The sequence below is a fragment of the Eubalaena glacialis genome, chromosome 10 (assembly GCF_028564815.1).
Source record: "Eubalaena glacialis isolate mEubGla1 chromosome 10, mEubGla1.1.hap2.+ XY, whole genome shotgun sequence".
Lineage (NCBI taxonomy): Eukaryota > Metazoa > Chordata > Mammalia > Artiodactyla > Balaenidae > Eubalaena > Eubalaena glacialis.
The window spans coordinates 13,622,574-13,642,254 of NC_083725.1; the positions used below are offsets into that span (position 1 = coordinate 13,622,574).

The 19,681-nt window shown below is 47.1% G+C and overlaps 1 non-coding gene across 1 annotated transcript; it reads left to right on the forward strand.

Moving 5' to 3' along the window:
* The first annotated feature begins 14,903 nt into the window (after positions 1-14,903).
* TRNAG-CCC (transfer RNA glycine (anticodon CCC)) lies at positions 14,904-14,976 on the forward strand. The gene has a single exon. It is a non-coding gene; the product is annotated as a tRNA-Gly (tRNA).
* Positions 14,977-19,681: the final 4,705 nt, after the last annotated feature.

Here is a 19,681-nt window from a genome sequence, read left to right on the forward strand (position 1 = left end):
CCTGCCCCATGTGTGGGCCAAGCCACATGGCGCTGGTTCCAGAACATGCTAACAGGCACTAAGGCACGGAGTCTGCCTTCTCAGATCTGGATGTTCTCAGAAATGCCCCGTCAGCTTACATCAGCTATAGAGAGGGGCACAGAGAGGAGGCTCGGGAAGCGAGGCGGTCCGTGGGAGCTGCCTTCATCATCAAGGTGTAAGGACAAGCATCTCTTCTTAACTCCAACATGGCCACATAAAGCACTGGGGGTGGGGAGAGAACACTGAGGCCTGTCCCCGGCTCCTTCCCCTAAAAGTCACTGAGTAGAAAGCGCCCCCTGGTAGTAGGGACTAGAACAGCATCACAGGGTGGTTCTGGGTCTCGGTTGCTGCCAGAGTGAGGCAGCCCCCAGACGACCTTCCCTGCTTTGCCAGGGAATCTGGGGGAGGAAGGAGAGTGGTGACTCCCCAGAAGCTGACTCATTTGGTATTTAGCGCTGGTGTGGATGGTTTTTCTGAGCATTTACTTAAAGGCCCAGGATCTAAGCTCACGCCACTGACTCCCACTCTTGCAACACCTCCCATTGATACCTGAGCTTTGCCAGTGACCCCCGTAGTGGCCAGGCCGGAAGAGGGCAAGGGAAGCCCTCAAGGAAGAGAGGGAGCTGCCCGTGTCACCGACCACGGGGACCCACCCATCCCCACGTGGGCTGTTGGCCACTCAGGACAGTGCAGCCAGCCTGGACACAGGGCCCTTTTGCTCCGCCCTGCTTGCAGCCAAAAAATGAAAAGAGCCTTTGTAGGGGAAGGGAGTTCAAATGCCACCCTCGGGGTAGTAAGAGCTAAAGCTGGAAGGTCTTTCTGGAAGGAACTGGGAAGCCAGGCGTGCAGCCTCAACTGTGAGAAGCCATGAGACCCTGGCACCTGTGTGAGCCTCCTGTGTGGTCTTTGTCACCCTCGCACTGTTTCCTTGAAGAGTTTAGCGGCCCCTCAACAAGGGTCCCTTTGCAGCCATGCCTGTGGGAGGAGAGCCCAAGGCCTCGGCAAGTGGGCTTAGCTTCAGAAGACACAGAGGCCTCTGAGGCCCAGGGGCTATAGGAAGGCAGGGACGGAGAAGAAAGAACAGGCCTGGGGCTGGGAAGGGGCTTGAGGACTTAAAGGTGGGGCCGTCGGGCCTCACAGCACAAGCCAACCCAGAAAGACTGCGGGCCGGGGCTGCGGTGGGCTCCTGGGGCCAGTCCACGACGGCAGCCAGTTCCTCCCCGGTCACGTCAGGAGAGGTGAAAGGGGCTGCGGCACGTCTGCAGGGACTTGGCTAGCAACAAAGAGGGCTGGGGCCAGCCCTGGTTCCTGCACACATGCCCAGAGCCCACCCCACCCAGCCCCTTCCCATTCCTCCTCACCCCTCTCCCACATCCCCCTCGGCCATCTTGGTCCTTACCTTAGGGCGTGGAATCCTTGCTCAGTAGAAAGAGAAGGAAGCCCCTCTCCACACATCCGTCCACTGAGACAGAGGAACATCTGCACACGGCGCAGCGTGAGGGTCCTCCCAACACCTAGGGGGTCCCTCGGGAAGGACAAGGGGGGTCACCGTGGGGAGACGCAGGGACTTTCTCTGGCCAACCAATAAATGTACCCAGCGTCCAGGGGACCCGTGACACACATCCTCCAGCCCCTGCCCCCCCCAGCATGATGTCCCTGTCCTCACTGTGTCTGCAGCTCCCGTGTTGTGATGGGCAGGTTTGTCTTTACATGTGAAAGAAGCAAGTCCCAGGTTAGGAGTAAACCACTTCCTCATCTACCACTGAGGAATCAGTGGGCCAGGGCTCTCAGGCCCCGAACGTCTCCCACCCCTCGGGAGTATCATGTCATGTGAAGACTCCCGGGAGGCGTCTTTGCCGGGCAAAGGGAAGACCTGGGGGCAGGGAAGCTATGGAAGTGGGCACATGCTGTAGAGGGCAGCGTAGGACCAACGGGAGAGTTCTGCGGAGGCCAAGTGTGGCTCTACACCGGAAGGGGCCTTTGATGGCTGGAGCTGCCCAGCTGCAGAGGCAGGAGTGCCTGGCAGTGGGCTTGGTCAGTGGAGGCCACCTGCCCAGCCTGCAGGAAAGCAACTTCCTGAATTCAGTGGGAACCTGGGCTCGATGACCCTAGTCACTTCACCCTTCAGTGCCTCATTTTTCTGATTTCTAAAATAAGATGCGGGGGGCGGGGGGAGGCGCATCTGGTGGTGCAGTGGTTAAGAACCCGCCTGCCAATGCAGGGGACACGGGTTCGATCCCTGGTCTGGGAAGATCCCACATGCTGCGGAGCAACTAAGCCCGTGCGCCACAACTACTGAGCCTGCACTCTAGAGCCTGTGCTCCGCCAACAATAGACGGCACCGCAACGAGAAGCCCGCGCACTGCAACGAAGAGTAGCCCCCGCTCGCCACAACTAGAGAAAGCCCACATGCAACAACAAAGACCCAACGCAGCCAAAAATAAAATAAATAAATAAAAATAAGATGAGGGAATTCCCTGGCGGTCCAGTGGTTAGGACTCCACACCCCCACTGCAAGGAACTAAGATCCCGAAAGCCATGCGGTGCAGACAAAAATAAAAATAAAAAATAAAATAAGATAGTAGCGCTGGAATGATTTATTTGTACAACAAACGTTAAGTACCTGGCTGTGCTAAGAGGTAAAAGATATAGTCCCTGGCTGAAGGAATCTACAGCCCAGTAAGAAGTGAGGAATTGATTTCAGTGCAGTGATTGGTGCTAGGAGGCAGAGAAGCTGTCTGTGGCAGACACTGCTTGAGGGTTTTCCAACATGTATTCTCTCTTTCTTTCTCAGCAATAGGACCCACAAATTAGAACTAGATTATATGGTCCAGAATAAAGACTACATTTCCCAGCTCCCTTGCAGCAAGATGTGCACATGTGGCTAAATTCTGTCCAATGGAACAGTAGCACAAAATAATGTGTACAATTTTTATGAAGTGCTCTTAAAGGGAGAATGTGTGCTTTTCAACCCCTTTCACCTTCATGCTGGCTGGAATGTGGAGTCAATGGCTGGAACTGGAGCAGCCATCTTGGACTATGAGATAGAAGTTGTATGTTACACATCACAAAGTACAACAGCCTGGATTCCTAGTGATGTTAGAACTGTCAGAGCAGCCATGGAATACCATGTTAGAGCTACTCTTATTTGGAGTTTCTGCACTCACAGTTGAACCTAAATGTACCTTAAAAAGAAGCTGTTATTTAACACAACTAAACCGTACACTTAAAAATGGTTAAGACAATAAATGTATTTTTTACCACACACAGACACACAGACACACACACACAAAGCCAAAAGTCAAATTTAGAGAGACAGAAAGTAGAATGGTGGTTGCCAGGGGCTATGAGGAGGGGACATGGGGAGTTATTATTTAGTGGGTACAGAGTTTCAGTTTTGCAAGATGAAAAGAGTTCTGGAGATGGATGGTGGTGGTAGTGGCACAACAATGTGAGTGTATTTAATGCCACCAAATGGTTATATGTATTTTACCACAATTTTTTTTTTTTTAAAAAAGGAAACAGCCAAGGCACAAGGGAACTTTTTGGTGTGCTTACGCGAGCACTTACATTTGTCAAAATTCATCAAACTGAACACTTAAAATGGGTGAATTTCCTCAAATGTAAATTTTACCTCAGTAAAGTGCTATGAGAATACCTATGTAGGGCCCCTAGCCAGGCTAGAGGGCTTCCCAGAGGAGGGGTCATGGTAGGAGTTAGCACAAAAAGCAGGCTCTACTATTTCATAAGCTGATTACAAAGAAAGAAATGTTATTTTATTTCTTCTATATCCTGAAAGACTTGGGGAGGGGGAGTAGAAGCCATTGTGGGTTTAGTCCGAGGACAGGCCTCAGCCCCTCTCTCAGGCAACACAACTGCTGGCTGATACAACAGCCCTCAGAGCACATGGGCCCTTCATCAGGGTCCCTGCCCCAGTCATATCCATTCAAACATTTACTAAGTGTGCACCCCATGCCAGGGAGTGTAACTATCTGTGCAGGGTAATGAGAACAGACCTGTGAATGGTACAGACAAGTTCCTTCCCCATAAAACTTATATTGTGGTACAGGGGATGGACATGAAGCAAGTAAACCAATAAGTAAGTCATTATTATAGACTGGGATTGTTTACACATGGGAGGCAATAAGAGAATGACGGGCTCACTTTAATTGGGATGATCAGGGAGAGCCTAAGGAGGGGGCGTTGAGCTAAGACAGGAAGGGTGAGAAGAGGCCAGACATTTGAAGGGCTGCAGAAGCACAGCCAGACAGAGGGAACACGAAGGGTTCAAGGTGCCCAGGCGAGGAGGGGTACAAGATGTCACTGAAGGGGAATTCTCTGGAGATCCAGTGGTTAGGACTTCGCGCTCTCACTGCGGGAGCCCTGGGTTCCATGGTCAGGGAACTAAGTACCCACAAGCCACGCAGAGCAGCCAAAAAAAGAAAAAGTCACTGAAGAGGTAGGCGCAAGCCAGGTCCCACAGGGCCTTGGAGGTCATGGTGAAGAGTTCGAATTTTATTCTAAGGGCAATAGGGACCCAGACCAGGGCTCGAACGCATGTCCCCTGCATTGGCAGGTGGATTCTTAACCACTGCACCACCAGGGAAGCCCATCAATAATTTTTTTTTTTACACTTAAAAACAAATCTTATTGAAGTATAGTTGATTTACAATGTCGTGTTAGTTTCAGGTGTACAGCAAAGTGATTCAGTTATACATATACATACATCCACTCTTTTTTAGATTCTTTTCCCATATAGGTCATTAGAGAGTATTGAGTAGAGTTCCCTGTGCTAGACAGTAGGTCCTTATTAGTTATCGATTTTCTACATAGTAGTGTGTAGATGTCAATCAAGTTAATAAATTGTTTAAAGCCGCTAAATGTTGGAGCGGTTTGTGATGCAGCAATAGTCACTTTAACAAGAGCAGTTCAGTGGAGCAGGGGTAACAGAGGCCAGTTTGGAGGGGGTGAGCGAGTGAATGGGAGGGTGTAGACTTCTCTTCCAGGAAGCTGAGCTGTGACTGGTGTGGGAAGCAGAGTCAAGGGGGGTTGTTTATCTTTAAGACGGGAGAGACTAGAGCATGGTGTACATTGATGGCGATTACTTATGAAGACAGGGAGAGACTGATGAACAAGGGGGAGAAGAAAATGAGGAAGCAGAGTCCTTAGGGAGGTGAGAAAGGAGGGATCTAGATGAGAAATAAAGGCAAAGGAGATGGGTGTGGAAGAGGGGAGGTTTGTGAACTTGAGGGTAGAAGTTCAGGGGTTTCCACACGAGTAGCAAGGCCATCAGCTAAATAAGAGGGTGAGGAGATGAAGGGAAGATGCAACAGGTTTGAAAAAAGTAGATAATAGAAAATAGGCATATCAAAAAGTAGGAGTGGTTCGATATTTTGTAATAACCTATAATGGAAAAGAATCTGAAAAAGAATAGATACAGACATAGATACATGTGTAACCGAATCACTTTGCTGTACATCTGAAACTAACACAACATTGTGAATCAACTATACATCAATAAAAATTTTTTTAATTAAAAAAACCCATATGAAAAGATGTAGACATAGAGAATGGACTTGAGGACACGGGGTGGGAGGGGGAAGCCGGGGCGAAGTGAGAGTGGCATCGACATATATACACTACCGAATGTAAAATAGTTGGCTAGTGGGAAGCAGCAGCATAGCACAGGGAGATCAGCTCGGTACTTTGCGATGACCTAGAGGGGTGGGATAGGGAGGATGGGAGGGAGGCTCAAGAGGGAGGGGATATGGGGACACATGTATGCACATGGCTGATTCGCTTTGTTGTACAACAGAAACTAACACAGTATTGTGAAGCAATTATACTCTAATAAAGATCTATTAAAAAAAAAAAGACTAGGGCTTCCCTGGTGGCGCAGTGGTTGAGAATCCGCCTGCCAATGCAGGCAACACGGGTTTGAGCCCTGGTCTGGAAGATCCCACATGCCGCGGAGCAACTAGGCCCGTGAGCCACAACTACTGAGCCTGCGCGTCTAGAGCCTGTGCTCCGCAACAAGAGAGGCCGTGATAGTGAGAGGCCCGCGCACCGCGATGAAGAGTGGCCCCCGCTTGCCGCAACTAGAGAAAGCCCTCGCACAGAAACGAAGACCCAATACAGCTCTAAATAAATAAATAAATAAATAAATTTTAAAAAAGACTATAAGGGACCTGCAAAGACCAAAATATTTACTATCCATCTCTTTATAGAAAGAGTTCGCCAACCCCATTTTCTTTTTATTTCTTTTTATTTTTTATTTCTTTATTTTATTTATTATCATTTAGTTTTGGCTGCATTGGGTCTTCGTTGCTGTGCACGGGTTTTCTCTAGTTGCAGCGAGCGGGGGCTACTCTTCGTTGTGGTGCACAGGCTTCTCATTGCGGTGGCTTCTCTTGTTGTGGAGCACGGGCTCTAGGCACGCGGTTTCAGTAGTCGTGGCACACGGGCTCAGCAGTTGTAGCTCGTGGGATCTAGAGCGCAGGCTCAGTAGTTGTGGCACACGGGCTTAGTTGCTCCGCGGCATGTGCGATCTTCCCAGACCAGGGATCAAACCCGTGTCTCCTGCATTGGCAGGCGGATTCTTAATCACCGCGCCACCAGGGAAGCTCCAGTGGATTCTTTTTAAAATGCAATATGCACATTTAACCTATCAAATTCTTAAATTAATCAAAACCTTTATCCTCTTTATGGATAAATCAAGGCCCTTAGGATATTATAACTCTACTTACCCCTTCCCACATACATGTTACTGTAGTCAGAAATTTTAACTTTATTTTTTTAAAAACTTTATTTTGAAAGCTACCATATGATCCAGCAATCCCACCCCCAGGCATATATCCAGAGAAAAACATGGTTTGAAAGGATACATGCACCCCAATGTTCATTGCAGCGCTCTTTACAATAGCCAAGATATGGAAGCAACCTAAATGTCCATCAACAAAGGAATGGATAAAGACGTGGGGTACATATATACAATGGAATATTACTCAGCCATTAAAAAGAATGAAATAATGCCATTTACAGCAACATGGATGGACCTGGAGATTATCATACTAAGTGAAGTAAGTCAGACAGAGAAAGACAAATATCATACGATATCACTTCTGTGTGGAATCTAAAAAAAAAAAACTGATACAAATGAACTTATTTACAAAACAGAAACAGACTCACAGACTTAGAGAATGAACTTGTGGTTACCGGGTGGGGAAGAGTTGGGGGGAGGGATAGATGGGGAGTTTGGAATTGACATGTACACACTGCTATATTTAAAATAGATAACAAGGAAAAAAAATAATAATGTATTATGAATAACTTTATGACAATAAATTTGACCTTAAAAGAAAAAAAAAAAACCCATATGAGATTCAGACTGAAAAAAAAAAGGTGGGAGTATAAGCAGAATTCTAAAAATAGTCTCCCAAGATTCTATACCCCTAATCCCTGGAATCTGTGACTGAGATGAGACGTCATGCCCATGACGGTGTTATGTTAAATGGCACAGTTGATCTTAAAAAAGGAATATTGTCCAGGTAAGCCTATGAAATCACGTGAGTCCTTAAAAGCAGAGAACTTTCTCTGGCTAGTGGCAGAAGAGGAAGACAGAGATTTGAAGCACAAGGGTGACTCAACGTGCCACCACTGGCCACGTGAGAAGGACTGTGGGCAGCCTCTAGGAGCAGAAAGCAGAGCCCAGCCAGCAGCCAGCAAGGAAACAGGGACCTCACACCCGTAGCCATAAGGAACTGGACTCTGGCAACAACCTAAATGAGCTTGGAAGTGGAATCTTGCCCCGAGCCTCCGGATAACAGCCAGCCTGGCCAGCACCTTGATTTTGGCCTTGTAAGACCCTGACCAGAGAACCAGCTGAACCCACCAGAACTTCTGGCCTACAGACTGTGAGATAATACATGGGTGTCTTAAGCCATTAGGTTTCTGGTAATGCGTTACACAGCAGTAGAAAACTAATATGGTGGGAAAATAAACATACCATGGAAACATGATAGAAGTGCAGGGCAGTGCCGAGTGTGACCCATCTGAGGTGTGTGGCCATGAATATAAAGGGGACTTAATTGGGTGAACTTCTCCAGGATCATTCACCTGCATGGGTGCAGGCATACCAAGGAAGGGAAGATGGTCTCAGGGAGGGTCCAGGTTTTTCCAGGCACGAGCAGCAGAGGGAAGGAGGGGCAAAGGAACAGAGGAAGTTAGCAAAGGAGTGATTAAAGTGATCCATTTTACGGACTTCCCTGGTGGTCCAGTGGTTAAGACTCTGTGCTTCTAATGCAGGGGGCGTGGGTTCAATCCCTGGTTGGGGAACTAAGATCACACAAGATGCACGGGGCAGCCAAAAAATAAAAAAGAGTCTTAACTGGGTCAGGATGTGAAGAGGTCAGAGGGTGGGCAGATTACACATAGAGAGAGGAGGTAAAGGGGGCCAAAAGCTGACAGGCCAGAGGGTTGCAAGGAGCATCCACATGGCTGTTGAAATCATGGAGGATGATGAAAGAGAAGGGGTAGAAAGGAAGACAGTGAGCCAGGAGACAAGTGACCTGCAGCCAGCACATGACAGCAGTGAAGAAGGGTGGCAGTAGGGTAACCAGATGCCTGGAGATCCAGCAGGGGTGCTTGAAGGAGAGAGCAAGGGAGGAAGGACACTTAACCGGCCTGTTGTGGGTTGAATTGTGGCCCACCCCCCAAAACAAAAATACGTTCAAGTCCCAATCCCCGGTACCTAAGAATGTGACCTTATCTGGAAATAGGGTCTCTGCAGATGTAATCAAGCTAAAATGGAGTCATAGGACTAGAGTGGACCCTAAACCAAAGACTGGTGTCCTCATAAGACAAGGGAAATTTGAACACAGAGAAACAGGAGACACAGAGAGAAGACAGCCATGTGAAGACAGAGGAAAAACTGGAGTGATGCTGCCACCAGCCAAGAATCACCTGGGGCCACCAGAAGCTGGAAGAAGCCAGGAAGGATCCTCCCCTAGAGGCTTCAGAGGGAGCCTGGCCCCAGCAACACCTCGATTTTGGACTTCTGGCCAAAAGTGTACGTGTAAGAAAACAAATTTCTGTTGCTTGAAGCCACCCAGTCATGGCAGCCCTAGGAAACCCAAACCCCACTTCCTGACCCTGAGGTGTGTGAGGGTCAGAGTAAAGGCAGACTCCACTGAAGGAGACTTCAGGGGAAATGGTGTCCTCAGGGAACAGTGAGTTTCATTTAAGGCCGGAGCTCAAGAGAACCTCTGAAGAAGAGGCTGAGGATGAAGCAGAGCTTGCCCACCCCAGAGCAGTGTCTGGGCACAAGGGGGTTTAGGGGGTGAGGCGGGACCTGGCCCAGGCGAGGAGATGCTACAGGAGAGGTGTGCTGATAATGGATGCGCCGGACTCTCTGGACCTCTGGGGACTAAGCCAGACAGGTAGGACTGGCCTGACGCAGTCACTGGGGGACAGTAGGCAAACAGCTTAACTATGGTCTGATGCCCAGTCCCACTGTCCTGGGCTCCCGGTGTGTCAGCAGCAGGAGGGGCCCACTCTCGGGCAGCCTGAGCCCTGGCACATTCAGTACACTGCCCCCTCCTGCTGCGGGGCCTTCTGGGGCAGCTCCACCCCTCACACAGGGTGACACAGCCTCTTGGAGGCTCTGTGTCCTCTGATGACAACAGCCAGCGTCACAGCTCTGGGCTCAGGCTTCAGGCTTTACAGCTTCATGGTTTCCTGCCATCTAGACCCGAGCTGTCCAATATGGTAGCCACTAGCCCCATGTGAGTATTTAGACTTAAACAAATTGCATTGAAGTAAACTAAAATTTCAGTTCCTCAGCCACGCCAGCCACATTTCAAGTGCTCAGTAGCACATGTGGCTGGTGGCATTCCGTCCCCACAGAAAGTTCTATTGGACAGAGCTGGACCAGATCATGGGCGGGAACCATGGCTGTTCGAACCACTGAGCTATCCCACCTCAGGTAAACTCATGAAGGGGAGGCAGGGCAAGGACAGGAGCGCCCTGAAAGGAACACTTCTCAGCCTCACTCCCTGAGGCAAGGGTCAGCTCCAGGAACGCTCTGAGCACTCCAGCACCTCAGAGCCCAGAACACAGCGTCAGGAGGCCTGGAGAGGGGAAAGCCTCTCGCCGCGAGTCTAAGGCCCACCCCCCCCCCCATTCTTTACTTCCTGTCTCAGCACAACTGACAGTGGAAACTCCACTTCCTTCAGAGGCACAGGCTGGGGTGCGCCTCTAACCCTAACGGCCACTCACCCAGACTCACAGCACACGCCAACTCATTTCATTCCCAAATGTCCATGTTAGCCAGACGTGTGCGCCATGAGTAGGCCTGTAGGACGTCTGCCATCCACCCCGCTCCCTCTCACCTTCCATCACCTCCAGCCCTCTGTGCCCCTGTCTCACACCTCGGCCCCTGTACACACCCGCTGGGCCCAGACCCAGCAAGAGCACTCGAAACTCAGAGCCAAGAAATGCTTTCTCCCCACTGCCTTCTAAAAAGCAAGAAGGGCAGAAGAAAATCCCCATCCATCAGATCTAACATTCCTCTCAGCTCAGTGCTGGATACTTGCTCTACATCTAGGAAACTAGAAGCCCTTTGTGGTGATTTTCCCAAAGTAAAGAGTCAGCCACAAGGTGAAGTCTCTCCCTCGCTAGAAACTGAAAACTTGCAACTTTTAAAGGATGGTTTTGGGCTTCCCTGGTGGCGCAGTGGTTAAGAATCCGCCTGCCAATGCAGGCAACACGGGTTCGAGCCCTGGTCCAGGAAGATCCCACATGCCTCAGAGCAACTAAGCCCGTGTGCCACAACTACTGAGCCCGTGCACCACAACTACTGAGCCTGCACTCTAGAGCCCGCGAGCCACAACTACTGAGCCCGTGCACCTACAGCCCGTGCTCTGCAACAAGAGAAGCCGCTGCAATGAGAAGCCCATGTAACGCAACGAAGAGTAGCCCTCGTTCGCCGCAACTAGAGAAAGCCTGTGCGCAGCAACGAAGAAAGCCTGTGCAGTGCAGCCAAAAATAAATAAATAAAATAAATAAATTAAAAAGAAAAAATTACTACAGGATGGTTTTTCCTGCTCTCCTTACCAAGCTGTCAAAAATCATACGATCCAATCTCAGACAGGCACCCTTTATAGAGGGTTCCCCCAATTGACTCGAAGACCATGATGGGACCAGTGGGGGCCATAGCATCTGGAAATCCCAAAGCTCAGAAGGTATCACTTGCCTGCAGAAGGTACCTGGCGTGAGAAGAACTAACTACACATCACCTGCATCAAAACAAACTAGATTTACCACTCCCTTGTTGAAACTGCAGGGAAATCCTAAAAAGATGAAATCACCCAGGGATGATAAGTAGAAATTACAATATACATATTACTGCTAACTTCAGATCTGTAAAATGTTACTGATATTTCCTTTACTACACGTGCTAAATGTTAGTGTTGATTTTAGTCAGGATAAAATATTTACTGGGCATTAAATAGGTCACTCAGTCTTCCTAATCTTATTTTTTATCAGAGGTCTTCAACCGTAAAAACCTCTTACTGTTCCAGCAACTTGACCCTCGGGGTTGGGGAGGAAATTTTGCCAAACCAGGAGATTTATAAGAATGAAACTTGAACTAAGACAGAAGCAATGGAAAGAGGAGAACCTTAGGGGAACAAAAGAAAGAAAATCAGAAAGCTATGATCCCCGGGGACTTCCCTGGTGGTCCAGTGGTAAAGAATCCGCCTTCCAATGCAGGGTACGCAGGTTCCCACATGCCACGGGGCAACTAAGCCCACGCACCACAACAACTGAGCTCACACGCCTCAACTAGAGAAGCTGCGTGCCACAACGAGGAGTCCACGCGCCCTGGAGCCGTGCGCCACAACTAGAGAGAAGCCCGCACACCACAACGAAGAGCCCAAAGATCCCACGTGCGGCAACCAATACCCGACGCAGCCAAGATAAATACATAAATAAATAAATTTTTTTTTAATAAAAGATATGATCCCCATGAGATGCAGTGAATACGGTGATATTTTTAAATATTATTTTTGTTGGCTTCCCTTTACCCCCGTAGCCCCACTTTAACCAGCCAAGCTTTTGCGTTTATGCTTCAGTGGAAGGATGTGACAGCAAAAACCAGGGGAAAAATTGGGAAGCCACTTCTGGCTTTTACATCTCATTTGCCTAGACCCTTAATAAGACAGAAAGGAGCCACAGCCTGGACAGAAGATGTGGAGAAAATACCTTGGGTAGAGCCAGGCCTCCCATTGGCATGCCTACCAGCAGACACAAGCCAGAGGGAAAGCACAGAGACAGCAAAAAAACCAGAGAGGGTTTTGAGATCTGACCACTGTGGGTCCCCACCACCCCATCCTGGGTAGGTCCTCAGATAGGGGACAGGTCCCCAGAAAGAGGAAATGACTGCAGAGTGCAGCCTATTTTGGACACAGCTGGAACCCTGGACAGCATCACATTTTCTCATGCTACTCTGGGGCCTGGAAGCCGCAGAATAATTCTCAAGTGTCCCAGAATGACCCAGAGGTAGCAGAGACACATCAACCCTAAAGAGGCCACACAAGCAGCTACCAGGAAGCAGACATCCCAGTGGACACTTGGATGGCCACTTAATAACAAGGGCCACTTCCTCCAGGGTTTTAGCAAATACGTATGGGACACCCCCTGGAGCTCAGGCAATCCCTGGAGAAAGGAGGGGCAATTCCATCAAGTGACTGAAACTCCGTGTTGTCCACCACTGCAGTAGAATAGGGGCTGGCTCCAAATAGAAATATAGTTATATTACAGAAAGACAATGTTATGTTTCCTGAGTTGGTAGACTAAGAGAATACCTCTGTTTGAGAACTATGGGAGGAGAGAAGTTGGAAACTAGCAAATTTCTGGTAGCAAACTGGATAGATGATGCTGCCATTCATAGATGTGGGGATTAAAGGAAGAGGAACAAACGGTTGGAAAATGGTAAGTTTAAGGTTTGGACGTGTTGAAATTGAGATACTGATGTGATGTCCAAGGGTATGTCAGGAGGCATTTGGATAATTATGACTGGTACTCAGGAGTGAGGTCCACCTGAAAGTACAGATTTGGGCATCGTCAGCCCATACAAGTAGTAGCTGACGGATGAGTAGCAGATCAGAGTGGTCTTAGGCACTCACTACACGCCAGGCACTATTGAGAGCTTTTCATGTATATGAACTCATTTTTTTTTTTTTTTTTTTTTTTGGCCGCTCCACACAGCTTACAGGATCTTAATTCCTCGACCAGGGATTGAACCCGCGCCCTCGCAGTGAAAGCACAGAGTCCTAACCACTGTGGACCGCCAGGGAATTAGCGAGATTTTCATGCTTTTAAGGGGAAGAATTGAGAGACTTATATGTCAAAGGGAAAGCTGGTAGAAAATGAAAGTTTTAAAGACAGGACTCTACCCAGGGACAGTGGCTGAATGTGACGGGAAAGAATACTGAATGGAGACACTTCCAATCCACGATTTCTAACCTCGGATGAGCCCTTGATGCTGCCTGACAATCCCACTGTATGTCCACAATTCATTCGTTCACTCTCCCACTCACTGGCATGCACTAGCTAGCTCTCAAAGGGCCGACCCCAGACCAGCAGCCTCAGCGTCACCCAGAAACGTGTTAGAAATGCAAATTCTCAGGCCCACCTCAGACCTCCAGAATCAGAAACTCTGGACGGGGCTTTAACAGACTCTCTAGGTGATTCCGATACACACTCAAAGTTAAGTGCCCCGAGATGACTAGTTTATTAACTAGCACCACACACACCTCTCTAAATTTCCAGCCCTTCCTCCATCCTCACTCTCAGCTGACCTTGCTTCCTAATTCACTGAGAGAAAAGAGGCCATCCTAGAGAATGTCCACTAGCTCCCACAACATCCATCCACCTCCCTACATCGGTGCCCAAATACTGTGCCTTCTCTCTTCTTACTCTGGATGCACGCTTTGTGCCCTGGCCAAAGCCAAGCCCTCACTTCTGTACTAGATCCCATCCACTCTCACCTCATCAAGGACGTTGCTCCACTGATCTCTCTCCCGCATCGTCTATTCTGACTCTACTGGCTTTTTCTCATCAACATACAAACATATAATCTCATCAACTTAAAAAATTTTCTTTGTAGCTGAGCAGGACCCTATGGGGTCCTCCCGGGACAGACCTTCCCATGTCCTCTGCCTGCTTCTTGCTTGTAGAAAAACTTTAGCCTCCTAGGGCTTCCCTGAGTTCCAAAGAACAAATTTAATCAGAGAAGTGAGAAAATGCAGAAACAAAGGAAAACAGTCAAACAAGACAAAATAATAAGAGTTTAGCCATTAAACCAAGTCAAGTACCTTTAGTTCCTCCTCAAGGGCTATAGATAATATTCTGAGCCATGTCCTTTGAGCTGTTTTGCAGATACTGAAACCCCCACCAAGTGGAAGAAGTTAACTGCATGCTGACCACAAACACTTAAGACTCCAGACAGTTGGAACCAGAAGGTTGATGATAGTAACTCCTGATTATCTCACCACCAACCAATCAGAAGAATGTTTACCAGCTGATCACACACCCCCTCAACCCTCTCCCTCACCCCATCTTTAAATCCTTTTCCTGAAAGTCATCAGGGAGTTCAAGTTTTTTTGAGCATTAGCTGCCTATGCCCCTTGTTTGGCATCTGCAATAAACATTGCACTTTCCTTCACTACAGCCCAGTGTCAGTAGATTGGCTTTACTGTGCGCAGGAGAGCAGACCCCAGGTTGTTCGGGTAACACCTTACCCTCACTTCTCCTTTTAGCTCCCACCCAATCTCTCTCCTTCCTTTACCACAAAATTCCTCCAAAGAGTTGTCTAGGGGACTTCCCTGGTGGTCCAGTGATTAAGACTCTGCACTCCCAATGCAGGGGGCCCAGGTTCGATCCCTGGTCAGGGAACTAGATCCTGCATGCTGCAATGAAGATCCCACACGTGGCAACGAAGATCCCATGTGCAGCAACTAAGACCCAGTGCAGCCAAATAAATAAATAAATATTTTTTAAAAAGAGTTGTCTATACCTTGTCCCTCCCTCTCCTCCCATTCTTTCTTGAACCACCCACAATCCAACTTTCACTCCACCACTACCAAAACCATTCTTGTCAAGGTCACCAACAACCTCATCTTACTTAACCCACATGCAGCATTTGACACAATTGATCTTTCCTCCTTGATAGGTTTTCTTCTCTTGGCTTTCAGCATACCATCACCTCCTGCGGTTTTTTCCCCTACTTCACTGGCCATTCCTTTCATGTCCTTTGATGGTTCCTACTCACTTCTAAAACCATTTAATGTTGGAGAGCTCCAGGATTCAGTCCTTGCACATCTTTTCTTTTCTATTTATATTTGCTCCCTTGGTGATCTCTTCTAATCTCATGACTTTAAATAACATCCATATGCTGATGACTCTCAGTTTTATATCTCCAACACAGACTTTGCCCAACGTGTATATCCAGCCTCTTTCTTGGCATCTTGACATGCCTAATAGACATCTCAAACTTAATATGTGTTAAATCAAGTTTCTGACCTCCCCGCCACTCCCAAATCTGCTCCTTCCACAGCCTACACATCCTCAGTTAATGTTCAGACCAAAAAATCCTTTTTTCTCACACCACCTAATCCATCAGGAAACTCTGTTGGCTCTACATTCAAAATACATCCAGAATCCAACCACTTCTCACTTCCTCTCCTGCTACCACATTAACCTGAGCCACCATCACCTCTTACCAGATGATTGCAGTGACCTCCTAAACAGTCTCCTCCTTGTACTCTGGCTCTCTTCAGGTCTGTCCTCCGTACAGTAGCTAAAGGGACTCTGTTAAAGCAAAGATGACATCCATGTCCCTCTTCTGCTCAAAATCCTCCAATGGCTCCTATCTCAGAGTAAAAGTTAAAGTCATTGAAATGGCCTAGGGCCCTGCAAGGTGAGGTCCCTCCCTTATCTCTTTGACTTCATCTTCCACTCTCTGCACTCCAGCCACACTGACCTTCTTGCTCTTCCTCGAAGGTGGCAATCGCATGCCTATCTCAGCACGTTTGCGTTTACTGTTCCCTCTACTTAGAACATTCTTTGCCCAGATTTCTAGATGGCTCACTCCTTCACCTCTTTCAGGTCATTCAAATGTCACCTTCTCATTGAGACCTCTGATGACACGTTATACACTCTGTATCATCCCCCTGCTTTATTTGCCTCCATAGCTCTTACTGCCATCCAATACTATATATTTTACTTACTTCCTTATTTGGTTACTGTCTTCTACTTCTACTAGAATGTAAGCCCCTTAACTTACTTTGCCTGTTTTATTCACTGTTATATCCTCAGTTCCTAGAAGACTACCTGGCGTGTCCAGTAGCTGTCCGTAAAATGCAATGGAATGAGGGTCCGAAGGTAAGCAGATGGGGTAGAAGGTCCCTGGAGAAAGAGAACTAGGCATGGCTTTCTTGACAGAAGAGAAGTCATTTTTGGCCTAAGCTATTTTGTGATCTAAGCCTGGCCACGATGCCAGCCTTTGAACAAGTCCCAGTAATTAATGAGATTAAGGGAAGGGAGGGAATGCAGAAACAAAGGAAAAGCAGTCAAGAAACAATAGTACAAACAACGAAAAATCAAAAAGAGAAATTAAGGAAACACTCCCATTTACCATTGCAACAAAAAGAATAAAATACCTAGATATAAACCTACCTAAGGAGGCAAAAGACCTATATGCAGAAAACTATGACACTGATGAAAGAAATCAAAGATGACACAAACAGATGGAGAGATATACCATGTTCTTGGATTGGAAGAATCAACATTGTGAAAATGACTATACTACCCAAAGCAATCTACAGATTCAATGCAATCCCTATCAAATTACCAATGGCATTTTTCACAGAACTAGAACAAGAAATTTTACAATTTGTATGGAAACACAAAAGACTCCGAATAGCTAAAGCAACCTTGAGAGAGAAAAACGGAGCTGGAGGAATCAGGCTCCCTGACTTCAGACTATACTACAAAGCTACAGTAATCAAGACAATATGGTACTGGCACAAAAACAGAAATATAGATCAATGGAACAAGACAGAAAGCCCAGAGATAAACCCACACACATGGTCACCTTATCTTTGACAAAGGAGGCAAGAATATACAATGGAGAAAAGACAGGCTCTTCAATAAGTGGTGCTGGGAAAACTGGACAGCTACATGTAAATGAATGAAATTAGAACACTCCCTAACACCATACACAAAAATAAACTTAAAATGGATTAAAGACCTAAATGTAAGGCCAGACACTGTAAAACTCTTAGAGGAAAACATAGGCAGAACACTCTGTGACATAAATCACAGCAAGATCCTTTTTGACCCACCTCCTAGAGAAATGGAAATAAAAACAAAAATAAACAAATGGGACCTAATGAAACTTCAAAGCTTTTGCACAGCAAAGGAAACCATAAACAAGATGAAAAGACAACCCTCAGAATGGGAGAAAATATTTGCAAACGAAGCAACTGACAAAGGATTAATCTCCAAAATATACGAGCAGCTCATGTAGCTCAATATCAAAAAAACAAACAACCCAATCCAAAAATGGGCAGAAGACCTAAAAGACATTTCTCCACAGAAGACATACAGATTGCCAACAACACATGAAAAGATGCTTAACATCACTAACCATTAGAGAAATGCAAATCAAAACCACAATGAGGTATCACCTCACACCGGTCAGAATGGCCATCAACAAAAAATCTAGAAACAATAAATGCTGGAGAGGGTGTGGAGAAAAGGGAACTCTCCTGCACTGTTGGTGGGAATGTAAATTGATACAGCCACTATGGAGACCAGTATGGAGGTTCCTTAAAAAACTAAAAGTAGAACTACCATATGACCCAGCAATCCCACTACTGGGCATATACCCTGAGAAAACCATAATTCAGAAAGAGTCATGTACCACAATGTTCATTGCAGCACTATTTACAATAGCCAGGACATGGAAGCAACCTAAATATCCATCGACAGATGAATGGATAAAGATGTGGCACATATATACAATGGAATATTGCTCAGCCATAAAAAGGAATGAAACTGAGTTATTTGTTGTGAGGTGGATGGACCTAGAGTCTGTCATACAGAGTGAAGTAAGTCAGAAAGAGAAAAACAAATACCGTATGTTAACGCATATATATGGAATCTAAAAATAAATGGTACTGATGAACCTAGTGGCAGGACAGGAATAAAGACGCAGACATAGAGAATGACTTGAGGACATGGGGGAAAAAAAGAAACAATAGTCCAGTAAGCAATAGTGAACAATAGTTTAATAAAACAGAGTCCTAGTTCCTCCTCAAGGGATATACATAACAATCTGATGCAAGTCTTTGAGTTGGGCTGGAACTAAGGCCCCCAACCAGGTGGAAGATGGTAACTATCTGCTGAGACCCTAGACTGGTATGAACCTAAGGAATGATGTTGACCTTTTCTGACACTCTAATTTCAATCAACTAAAGCTCTCTGTTAAACTTTGACCCAATTCTTTTTTTATTTTTTTTTTAATTTTATTTATTTATTTTTGGCTGCGTTGGGTCTTTGTTGCTGCTTGCAGGCTTTCTCTAGTTGCAGCGAGCGGGGGCTACTCTTCGTTGAGGTGCACGGGCTTCTCATTGTGGTGGCTTCTCTTGTTGCAGAGCATGGGCTCTAGGCACGCGGGCTTCAGTAGTTGCAGCACGCAGGCTCAGCAGTTGTGGCTCGTGGGCTCTAGAGCTCAGGCTCAGTAGTTGTGGCGCACAGGCTTAGTTGCTCCGCAGCATGTGGGATCTTCCCGGACCAGGGCTCGAACCCGTGTCCCCTGCATTGGCAGGCGGATTCTTAACCACTGCGCCACCAGGGAAGCCCAACTTTGACCCAATTCTATGCTGAATTCCGCTCAAGCCCCGTCACGAATACACAAGCTTAAAACTTCCCCAGTTTTGCTGTTCAGGGAGACACTGCTTTAGGAAAGATCCCTTGTATTCTCCATACTTGCTGCAAGTAAAACATTCTTCCTTCTCCTGATCTTTGGCCTGGTTGTGTCTTTTGGCTCAACACCCACCAAGAGGCGAACCCAGTTTTTGGGAAACATTAAGGAAACAAAAGAGTTGAGATCCAGAAGGGATTTGTCTTGGACAAGAAAGAGGGACACCTCTTTCACTCAGCTATGTTTGTACACAGAACTTTAAGTGTTTCCGTCCTGATTGCCTCTAGTTTCTCTAGGAAATAGAAGACTTGAAGGACTTGAGGAGGGTGGTGATGGACAGAAATACCAGCCAAAGAGAAGAGAAGGAGCTAAGGACACTTGGAAGGACTGATGGTCCAGGTGAAATTGAAAACCTGGACTTGCCTTGGCACCAATCTGCCTGGCTGTGTGGTTTTCTTCACCACTGTGGAGGATGGGGTTAAGGTTATACACAAAGAATGGGAACCGCAAAAATTCAAGTTTTCTTTCAGCTTTTTCTTGAAAGACAAAAGAGAATCTCTTCCACTGACTCAGTGCCACCGTTTACCCACTCAAGGAGGCACCATCAGTCACTGGTCTCATGCGAGAGCAGAGAGTAGAGAAAGAGGAGCGAAAAAGAGAAGAGGCAGAAGA